Source organism: Elephantulus edwardii, unplaced genomic scaffold (genome assembly GCF_000299155.1).
Source record: "Elephantulus edwardii isolate Elephantulus edwardi_28Jun2011 unplaced genomic scaffold, EleEdw1.0 scaffold00182, whole genome shotgun sequence".
NCBI lineage: Eukaryota > Metazoa > Chordata > Mammalia > Macroscelidea > Macroscelididae > Elephantulus > Elephantulus edwardii.
The window spans coordinates 2,939,278-2,951,136 of NW_006399932.1; the positions used below are offsets into that span (position 1 = coordinate 2,939,278).

The 11,859-nt window shown below is 42.0% G+C and overlaps 1 pseudogene; it reads right to left on the minus strand.

The window, feature by feature from the left end:
• Window positions 1–859: 859 nt before the first annotated feature.
• Window positions 860–11,859, minus strand: part of LOC102862205 — a 44,195-nt pseudogene continuing 33,195 nt past the window's right edge.

The window sequence follows — 11,859 nt, forward strand, 5'->3', positions numbered from 1 at the left end:
ATTCAGGCCATGGTCTTTGAAATTACTTGCTATGCATCAGAAACCTGGACAATGACTAGGGATGACTGAAGAAGAATTTATGCCTTTAATCTGTGGAGCTGGAGAAGAGTATTGAATATACCACAGGCTGTCAGGAGAACAAACAGGTTCATCCCAGAGAGGGTGAAACCAGACTTCTCCTTGGAGGCAAGGATTCTGAAGCTCTGTCTGACATGCTTTGGGCATGTCACAAGGAGAGATCAGTCCTTGGAGATGGACAACATGCTTGGGAGGATGGAGGGACAGAGCAAGAGATGAAGACCCTGGATGAGAAGAGTTGACTCAGTGACTAGGGTAATGGTAGTAGGTGTGTCAGAGACAATAAGATGGCTCAGGATAGAGCAGGTGTCAGAACTGTTGTACATAGGGTCTCTATGAGTTGCAAGCAATTCCATGACACAAAACAATAATAGCAACATTTTACTACTATATAGATCCTAAAGGAACAAGAACTGTGACAGGAACACATAGGTGTACATTCATGGCAATAACAGCATTATTTACAATAGTAAAAAGATGGAAATAACCTAAGTGCCAATCTACAAATGAATGGATAAAAGAAACTATGGTGCATTTAGACAATATATTGTATGCAGCACTAACCTCCCCACTCCCCAAACAAACACAAAAAATAATTTGTGAAACACTGTGATATAATAATTCTAGAGGATGTTATGCTGGGTGAAATAAGTCAGCCACAGAAGAACAAATATTGTATAAAACCACTACTACAAAAGGCTAAGGGAAGGTTTACACATAGATTCATTCTTTTTTTTTTTTTTTTTTTTTGTAGTAACAGCAAGATTTATTGATCTGTATCTTAGCAATCACACTGCGGCTTGTCCATGGTTCTTGTGATGTCCAAAGCACAAATATTCTGCCAATTTTTCTTCAGCAGTGAAACCAGAAATTTGACAGCCAGGTGGATGTTGTAAACAAGTTCATCATCTGTCATCTTCACACGGCCAACAGCCGCTGCCAGACACAGGACCTTTTTCATCTGGAATTTGATGGTGGACTTCACCTCGTCTACTTTTGCCACCATGTTCTCATTGTGGGTCAGCAGAGAAGGGAAACTTACCAGCCTTATTCAGCCCTGGACCTAGGATTCTTGGGATTTGCTTGATCAGGGATTCAGAGGCCAGAAAGGCATCATACTTCTTGGCCAGCTTTTGACCAGCTTCTTATTCTTGTTGAGTTTTTTCAGTGCTTCTGTGTCCATGTAATAGATTTCCACAGCCTTGGCTTCACCGCAGTGCTGCTGATCCCCAAGGATATACACTGAGAACTTGGGGTGTGGGGTAGACTTAAGCTTGATGGTCCTTGAGAAGCGACTGTCTGTCCGAGGGTCATAATTCTTCAAACTGATCTGCAGCTCCACTGTTTAAAAAATCTTTCTAGGGAGCTCTGGTGGCCTAGTGGCAAGAAGCTGCTGTGCAATTCCAGAGGTATGCGGTTTGAACCAGATACTCTGCTGGAAAAGCAGGGGCAGTCTCCTCTTGTACCAGTCAGATCTGATTTGACAGTACAAAAATAATAAAATAAAATAAAATATAAAATGAATCCCCTTTCTGCATTTGCTCTGGTTCCCGTGCAGGACTTCTTTCAAAGCAGAAAGACTTTGCTGCTGTTGCTTCCCAGTACTGCGGAGAAAAGAGCAGAATCATTCTTGACTGGTTTTCAGGGAGAGGAAGAGTGAAAGAGAAGGAGTGAAAAAAAATAGTGACTAACTAATAGAAATAGAGTAAGATGGGTGAATGAAAAGGCAATATACAATAAAAAGATAATCAGCACAGTATCACTGAAGAACAGGAAGACAGAGAGAGGTATAGATGGATTAATGGAAATCAGAGTTACATGGGAGGAAGTGGAAAAAGTGTGCTTTCACTGTTGGTATAGAAATGAATACTATAGAACAAAAAATATGTGTGAATGGTTGAATGAAAAATTAATTTACCTGTAACTTTCACTTAAAATGTAATAAAAATTACATGGTATGAATGGTTGAATGGAAAACCAATTTATTTGTAAGTTTTAATTCAAATCACAATTAAACAAAAGAACTAAGTAATTTATGTGTGTCAAAGCACTTTGTAAACTGTATGTCAGATGTCTTCAAGGTCGCTGTTTTGTAGAATCAGTGGTGTTTATAGCCTTCATGCTGCCTGACTTAACTCCAACTTATATGGTTCCTAAAGAATCAGATCTCAGGAAGTGAAACAGTGGTTTGAGGGCAAATCAGTGTCACTCATGCCCTTTTATCTCCAAGCAGAAATGAATCATCTCTGAGATTCCAGGGATTTTATTTCTGGAGATGCCCTCATGTGGCTCTATTTTCATGGTCTAGTCTAAGACTGAGGCTCCATCAGCATGCCAGAGTGGAGAATGGCCTGATCTCTGAAATCCAATCTTCACCAGCCACATTGCTAACTCACAATCATTTAGACCATGTCTGGAGCTCTCCTCTCAGCACCTTCCCTGTTAGAACCTCAGTCTGCTGCATGTCATCATCTTCTTAGCCCTATTTTCTGTGGCCACAAAGTCAAGGGACAGCAATGTTGGGCAAATCTCTGAAGCTTAACGTGCCCAATTAACTCGCATATGCCACAGACAGGAGCCGTTACTATTTACGGCACAGAGAAGTGAGAAAATGTCCCCTACCCTGGGTATCAGGTAACTGACACAGCTCTGCCAAAGTTTGGTTGTGAAACACGAAGCCTCTGAAACCCGTTGGTGTTAAGTGCACACCAAATATTCAATCCAGACATGTCGTGCTTGAACTATTCTGGGGCTCATAAACCTTTCATCAGAATCAGAGGTGAAATATTTGGCCTTATTTGTAAGTCCCATATTTCTAAAGACCTTAGGGGCTCATTTACTATTCCCAGCAGAAAGGTCACAAAGTTGATTTTTCAGAGGTCATGGTGTAGTGGAAACGAGCTCTGGTGTCATGGTGGTTAAAGTGCTTGACTGCTGGCGTAAAGGTTTGAACCTATCATCTGCTTCACTGAGAAGGTTATAAAGGTTATAGTAGCCTGTTTCCGTAAGAACTCTGGCGGTTCTGTCCTCCAGGATTTCTATGAGCCAGTATTGACTCTGTGGGTTTGGTTTGGGCTAGTGTAGCGGGTCAGATGAATTTGAACAGGAGACACTTGCACAAGTTTCCAGGACCCAGCATCACTTGCTTTACTGCCTTGTTGCCCACTCCCTCCCCTTCCCTTCCTGTACCTGCCCCAACATCCCTTAAGACTCCTGAACACAAGTGCTCGTATTGTAGCTGGCTGCACAGAGCTACCTCTACACTTTCAGATCAAAACACTGAAGCCTTTATTTAATAGTAATATTACAGAAGGGCTTAGTCCTTGTTCTTAGGAAAACTGTATTACATCCCATTTTGAACCTTGCGGCTTTATTGGGGGAGGTTTACTTAATTTTATAGAATCATAAAATCTAAGTGTTAGAGGGACCCTTCAAGATCATGTAGTCAAAACCACTAGTCTAAAAAGCTACAGAAAGGTTTACACACAGATAAACTCATTCTTGGATGATTACCAGAGATGGATGGGATAGAGAGGAGTAAAATGAACAAATAGGTAAGTTGAGTGAAGGGAGAGGCCATATACAATAAGGATTTGATGAGATATTGTAATTAACTAGTTACAGTAATAAGATTGCAAAATGTGCAAAATGTACAGGAATGAATGAAATTATAGTTACACTGCTATAAACACAACATGTATAAGTGGTTGAATGAGTACCCCTCTACCAACATGACTTGTGAACTTTTGCTCAATTATTAAAGAAAAGAGGGTCAGTCACGTTCATTTTACAGATGAAGGGACTGTGATTCAGAGAGGTGAGGTCCTTGGCCCAGAGCCCACAGGTGAGTTGTGACAGAGCACGCTATACTGGCTCTATGATGTTGGACAAGCTTCTTAATTTCTTACTGACTCTTTTATCTGGTAGAGGTTCTGAAGACTGAGTGAGATTATTCTTCCAGCTAATTCACTAGTGCAGTGCCCAGTACAAAGTAAATATTAGCTGTTGTTACTACTGTTGCTGCTACTATTTCTCAATTACTTACTTTTTAAATTCTTTTTCTCATCACACCTCTTTCTAGTTTTATGTGACTCACAATCTATTCAGATCTGGGCCTGAGAAGCTGCCTTATAATGAGATGCCATGATACAGTGTTGGAGCATGTGATTCTCTTATTCTCCCAGTTATTCAAGGTCTTCAGAGGTTCACCAACCTAATGAACAATGTATCAGGATAGCCCAAACTTAGATTCCTGTAGAAATGAGATTTTAAAGTGGAGAGAAAAACGTTTCCCTTGTATGTAAGATGTAGACTTAAAATTGGAAAAAGCTGAAAACAGTAAAGCTGCTAGGATGCTATATTTTACTATGAGTAGCTTATTTTCTCCACTGGACCAATCGGTAGCATCAGGATGGATGGCAAAGAGATTGAGATTGTTCACAGCTTCAGTTTGCTCGGCTCCACAGTCAACACTCTTGGCACCAGTAGCCAGGAAATCAAAAAAACGTATTGCGATGGGAAAGTCTGCGGCTAGGAACCTCTCTAAAGTACTCAAGAGCAGCGGTGTCTCTCTGAAGACTAAGGTGCGCCTGATACAGGCCATGGTTTTTACAATCACTTGTTATGCATCAGAGAGTTGGACAATGACTAGGGAGGATAGAAGGAGAATTGACGCCTTTGAGCTGTGGTGCTGGAGAAGAGTATTGAATGTACCATGGACTGCCAAGAAAACAAACAGATTCATCCTAGAGAGGGTTAAACCAGGCTGCTCCTTGGAGGCAAGGATTCTGGGGCTTTGTCTGACATACTTTGGACATGTTGTAAGGAGAGACAGGTATTTAGAGAGGGACATCATGCTGGGTAGAGTAGAGGGACAGCGCAGGAGCGGAAGACCCTCTATGAGATGGATTGATTCAGTGACGGGGTAATCGGGATGGGTGTGTCAGAGGCAACGCGATTGGCACAGGATAGAGCAGGGTTTAGGGCTGTTGTACATAGGGTCGCTATGAGTCGCAAACGACTCGACGACTCATAACAACAACAACAACAACAAGCTTATTTTCTCACTCTGTAATTTGTTAGATGCCTTGAGAGAACCTTGGACCATTTTCAACACGTTTTACCTTCTTACTTTCTGACTCTACTGCCTGGATGGGCCTTTCCTAAGGCAGCCTTCCCCGAAGACGATGCCACTAAGTCAGGCACTAAAGCTCCAGGAAGGCTGCCTCCTACACACCCGTCCTCTGGGAACCTTTCTTAGAAAATTTGTTGTAACTCACTCTTCCAGGAGAGACATGGGTAGAATGGAAATCAAGGCTTGGTCCATCGCAAACAAATAACACAATAACTAATGTTTCACATTCTCAAAGGCCTCTTATTTCAGAAGTGGATGGGCAGTCTTACTTCTTAATTTTAGCCCAGCCACTCCTCTGAAATCTGTCCACCAAGAGCAGCTCTGCTGGTATCTTAAACATTGCTGTCATAGCTTTCAGCATCACAGCAACTTACAAACCACCACAGGACTGAAACCTATTAGATGTGTGGTATTCGGCTGGACTCTATCTCAAGCTCTTATTGCTGTTGCTGAGTCAGAACTGACTCCTGGCTGATCCTCCATCAAGTTTTTGGAGGCTATAAATTACACAGGAGGAGATTTCCCACCTTTCTGTCTTAGAACTGCTGGTGCATTTGAATCACCAGAGCCGCCATCTTCGGGTTAGCGGTACAGCTCTCTGACTCAGCCACTAGAGCTCTTCCTGGTAGAGGTTCCAAAAGCAATACAGTCTCTCCCTAAACTGCGCTGCAATTTCAAGTCCACCAATTCGAATCCACCAGCAGGTCCATAGGAGAACGATGGGCAATCTCCTTCCATGTGATTTACTGCCTCTGAAAACCCACCAGAGGGTCAGCTATGGGTCAGGCAGATCCTACTCTATGGTACACACGACCACCACCACCACCAGTTCACTGGCTAGGCTGGTCCGACTCAACAAACAAGCCTTTTGCTCTTCAATTGTAGTGTTGATTAAGAGTATTGAACATCCCATGAATTTCCAAAAGATTAAACGAGCTTATTCTCCCAAAGATATTTCATACATTTACAAATACATGTTCATGTTGTGTGCGAGTGGTGCACACATACATACATACTCTGTATTATGAACATACATGTAACTTTTGTATATGTGCTAGTATAGACCTACCTAACAAAAAACCTTAAAGATTGTTATATTCCAATATTAATATTTACTGCATTATTTCATCTAATGTCTAATAAAAACATTTTTTAGTTCATTTATCTTTTGTAGAAAAATAAAACACATTACCCTGCATTATGCTTGACCTGCATTTGCTTTTTTTTAAAAAAATAGATTTTTATTTTATGCTGGTTTACTTATAAAGTTCATATACATTGTTCTCCCTCCACCCAACAAATTGTGTGATCCTATAATTACTGCCCCCCACCATCTTTACCTCTCTGCTCTCCCCTTTACCCAGATTCTCATACACATTCAATAATAATGGTCTTATACAGTATTTTAGACATTTTCTCTTCATATTCATATTCATACTTTGAGATGTCACAGTGAGATGCTTCCTAATCTTGATTCTTGGCCAGGTCTTTCCCAAGCAAAACAGTTATCCAAATAATACAGAAAGTACTGACTCAGATAATTGATGCAAAGGCAAATATTGACAATGACAATGTTATAGGAAATAGGAAGTTTATGGTCTTGTTAGCATAAAAAGAATGCAAAAAAAATTGTGATGTTAATAAGAACTCCTGTTATTCAATTCTGGTGGCCTGGAGGGTAAGGAGAGAATTCTGGTGGCCTAGTGGTAAGGAGATGTGCTGCCAACCCAAAGGTCTGTGGTTTGAACCCACCAGTTGTTGTGTGGCAGGATGATGGGCAGTTTTCTCCCATGTGATTTACAACCTCCTGAAAACCACTGGAAGGTCAGCTATGAGTCAGCTCAGACTTAACAGTACATAAAAACACAAGAACCCCAGTGGGTAAGGAGCTGTGCTGCTAACACAAAGGCAGGCAGTTTGAATCTACTAATTGCTTCATGGAGAAAGATTGGCAACATTCTCTCAAGGATTTTAAGGCTTCTGAAAACTCACTAAAGGATCAGCTATAACGTGGCTGGATGCCAAAGAGGAAGTTTTTTTGTTTGTTTTATTATGGAATTCTTATTGGTGTCAGGCCTACTATTTACAATTAAATAGTTTTCAAAATTCACTCCACATTGAGGGCGGGCTGCCCTCGGCCTCCGGCTTGGGGCGAGCCTTCGCGGCCCTCTGCCCAGGGCAGGCTGCCCTCGGCCCCCTGCCCGGAGCGAGCCGTCGAGGCCCCCTGCCGGGGGCGAGCCATCGCAGCCCTCAGGGTGAGCTCCTCAGTCCCCAGATTGTGCCATCTGACCCCTGGGTGGGGAAGGAGAAGAAGAAGAAAAAAGAATGCCTAGGGTATCCAGAGAATGTTACCTAGGCCACCTTCTGCACCCCCCCCCAGTAAACCTGAAAGCAACACCCTCAAAGCCCTTCTATTTGTAACTCACAAGTTTGTTCTCTCTAGGTTTGCTCCCTTTCCTATAGGTAACCTTAACTCTGAGTTTTACTCCAGAATTGACCCTGAACCCAGTGCCAGTGACAAAAAGGAAATACAACTGACAGCTAAGGAAGCAAAGGAGGATGGAGCCTCGGGTTCAACCAGCCATCCCCACTGGACCCACCTGGGAAAATACTTTGCAGTCCAGAGGGGAGCAAATGACAGGAAAATATCTTCTAACAGAGCAAGAAGGCAAGCAGCCGTAACCCAAGACCATCAGTAAGGTGATAAAGCATCCTCCCTTCCCCCCTTTACATCTACGCCCCTGTTCAGCATGAAGAAGCCAGAGAGTCGGCATCCAGTTCCCAAATCAATAAGACAGTTGGTTTAATTACTATTGGAAAATGCTTGTCATTCCTCTGTAGCATCTGGTCCCCACTGGACCCTCATCATTTCCTTCACCTGCTCCCCCCACCGATCAAACTGTGCAGCTCTGCAACTGCATCCTGACCCATCCTCACCCTTCTGCCCCCAACCCTCACCTCCTTGTACCCTCAATATATTTTTTACCAATAAAAAATATTAAAAAAATTCACTCCACATTGATATTGCATTGATTTTGCTGTTACCACTCCATTTTATAACAGTAAAACTTGAGACTCATAGTGCTTTAATCACTGGTCTTTTGCCTCAAAGTTGGTAAGAGTAACATTCAAACAGATTGGCAAGCCTCTGTTCTTAACAACTTTCTGTACTGCTGTCTTCTTGGGATCCTTTCTCCCAAATTCTCACTGGCTCCCTGCTGCCCACCTAACACCACCTACACCCTTCTGCGGCTCATGAGGGCTCACCATCATGTAGCGTCCTACAGCTTTCCAACATGGTAGGCTTCAGCTCGTACACACTGGGGTAGCTGCATTGGTTGTTTAAATACTGACATTCTCTATACTAGTTGGTAAATACTATAACAACATTTAACTGCATTGATGTTAAATGGTTCTACAGAAAAAAGAGCTTGCTCTGTTCAATATGATCAAGATCACTGATGTTAAGAGAAATTCCCTCTTGACTGAGATTACAAGTGACCTGCACAGGTGGGGTCTGGGAGAGGCCATGGGGGGGGGGGTGGTCACAGAATAGGCTGATGCTGTGAGAGCAATGGGTCATCTGGAGCACCTGATGGTTGAAGGTGGCACAGGATGGCGCTGTCATCAGTGGGTTGAAGGCTGAGCTCTGGAGGTCCAGGCTCTGTGGAAATGCTGGCAGAAAGATGTGGACCTGGGATCTGGCAGGGCTGTCTGAGAAGCTCCCAGAGCCAGGCTCACAGCCCTAGCAATTGCCAATTTAGTTGAAGGGTGGGACAGGAATTGAAGGCTTTTGATTTAAGTCAAATCATAGCTTAAGGATTTCATTTCATGACAATCACAGGTGATACTTTGTCGGTTCTTAAAGTGATTCGGTGGGAAAAGTATTTTTTCAATATTTTTTATTGATTTTCATATAAAAAACATACTTTACAGTATGTTTCATTCACAAGAACAATTTACAATTTGATGGGTGGGGGTGAGGGAAATTTGAAGAATCTGTTCTTAAAATCAATATATTTGAATTTTGTAAATAAACTAGTATTTTTTTAAAAAAGAACAACCTTCAATATAACCTGAATTAGCTAGTCAGCAGTTTTCTGTGTGCATGATATTTATAGAGGAGTCCTAGATTGTACAAATTGTTAGTATGCTTGGATGCTAGTCGAAAGTTTGGAGACTTACATTTTCCCAGTGGTACTTCAGAAGACAGGCTGGGCAACCTGCTTCTGGAAGAAAGTCCTTATGGGGCTCAGTTCTACTCTGACACACAGGGATCTGAAGTTGATTCAATGATGATAGATTTATTGCATATTACATGTTATGACCCTATGCTGTTGAACCCTATCTGGTTTCCAAGGCTGTGCGTCAGGTGAGACTGCTTATCTTTCTCCTACAGAGAGGCTGATGAGTTTAAACTAACTGATCTTTAAGCCACCATGCTACTAAGAATCCTTTATATATTACATATATCAATGATGAATATAATTGACTCCAATATATGCATAGTATACGCATTTTACTGAAGCTCAACATCAAGAAAACAAAGATTCTCACCACTGCAAATTGGCAGAAACATGATAGATGGAGAAGAGATTGTGGTTGTTAATAATTTCAGCTTGTTCAGATCTTCCATCAATACTCTTGGCACTAGCAGTCAGGAGATCAAAAGATGAATTGCATCGGGGAAAATCTTTTGTCAGGGACCTCTCAGAGTGCTGAAGAGCAGTGATGTCAGTATAGAGATGAAGGTGTACCTGATGCAGGTCATGGTCTTTGTAATTACTTTCTGTGCATCGGAAAGCTAGACAATGACCAAAGATGACAGATGCCTTCGGGTTGTGGTGCTGGAGAAGAGTATTGAACATACTATGGACTGCCAAGAGAGCAAACAAGTCTGTCCTGGAGAGAATAAAACCAAGCTTCTAGTTGGAGGCAAAGATTCTGAAGCTCCATCTGACACACTTTGGGCACGTGTCTAAGAGGGACCAGTCCTTGGAGAAGGACATTATGTTTGGAAGGGTGGAGGCACAGTGTAGGAGAGGAAAACCCAAGGTGAGATGTATTGGTAAAGTAACTGGGGTAATCCGGGTAGGTGTGTCAGAGACAGTGAGATTGATTCATGATAGAGCAGGGTTCAGAGCTATTGTTCTCAGGGTCACTATCAGTCAGAGTTGACTTGACAGCACATAACAACAACAACAACAACAACAACAACAACAACAACAACAACTTCTTTCTTCTCAAAGTTGAAAGAGAAAATCCCCCTCACTTCTCATTATTTATTTTTTATTTTGTCTTCTCAATTTCTCTTCACCGCCACAACCAAAGTTCCTGCTAAAAAGGTAAAAAATATTTTCTTTGGACTCTTTGGATACTTAGTGTTCCATGAAATTGTACCTTCTGTATTCTTTGTGAAAAAGACAGAAGCCGGACAGCTCATGTTTCTTCTGGCCACATTGGCCTCCTTGCCACCTGAACACACCTAGCAGTCCCCCACCTAAGGGCCTCTCCTCTGTTATTATTGTTGTTAGGTGCTATTAACTCCAACTCATACAGCAGGTGGAACCTTTGTCTGGTCTTGTGCCACCCTCATGATCTTCATTGTGTTTAAGCCTATTGTTACAATCATGGAGTCAATCCATCTCATTGAGGATCATCCTCTCCTTTGCTGACTCTCAATTTTTCCAAGAACAATGTCCCTTTCCAAAGCCTGGTGCCTCCTCATAACACGACCCAAGTGCGTGAGATACAGTCTCACCATCCTTGCCTCCAAGAAGCTTTCTGACTGTGCTGCTTCTTCTAACACTCTGTGGTTCAAAGGCCTTGATTCTTTTTTAGGTCTTTATTGTTCATTGTCCAACTTTGACAACCCATATATGAAGCAATTGAAACCATCATAGCTTGGGTCAGGCACACTGAGGTCTTTAAACTGACACTCATGCTCTTCAGCATTTTATAGAGGTCTATTGGCAGCATATTTTCCTATTGTAATACATCGTTTGATTTTTTTGACGGTGACCACCATGTTCAAATTATCTCTTCTTGATCTATGTGTGGGTTCAAGAACAGCATTGCTTATTAGCATTATTGGGCTGAACACTTACTTATGAAATCTGTCTCATTTCACAACATCCCTGTCCTATCCTCATTAGAGGTTTGTAGATCTTCCCCTATTCAGTTGCAATTATCAAAAAGACTCCAGATGTTGCCAGATGTCCCCTGGAACCCAAGATATACTGTAACTGTTGGCTCTGCTCAGAATATTATCTGACCTGCTCACCTAGCCTCATGTTTGTGACTCTGACCCATCCAACTGTTCCTCGTGCCTCTTTTTAATTGTTATGATCATCTCATGTATCATCCTGTCACGATCCCATTGCTGTTGAGTCAGAACTGACTCAGAGTTGACCCTCTACTGGGTTTATGAAGCTGTAAATCAAATGAGAGGTCATTTTCTATCTTTCTCCCAAGGAGCTTCCGGTGGATTTGAACAGCCAGAAAGGAGCAGCCTTTAGGATTAACCATGTGACTTCCTATGGACTCTGCCACCAGAGCTCCATTATATTTCAGATAATGCACTATATTTTTTTATATGTTTATGTATGTCTTTTCTCATTGAGATGTAGGCCCCTTCAGTAAACAGT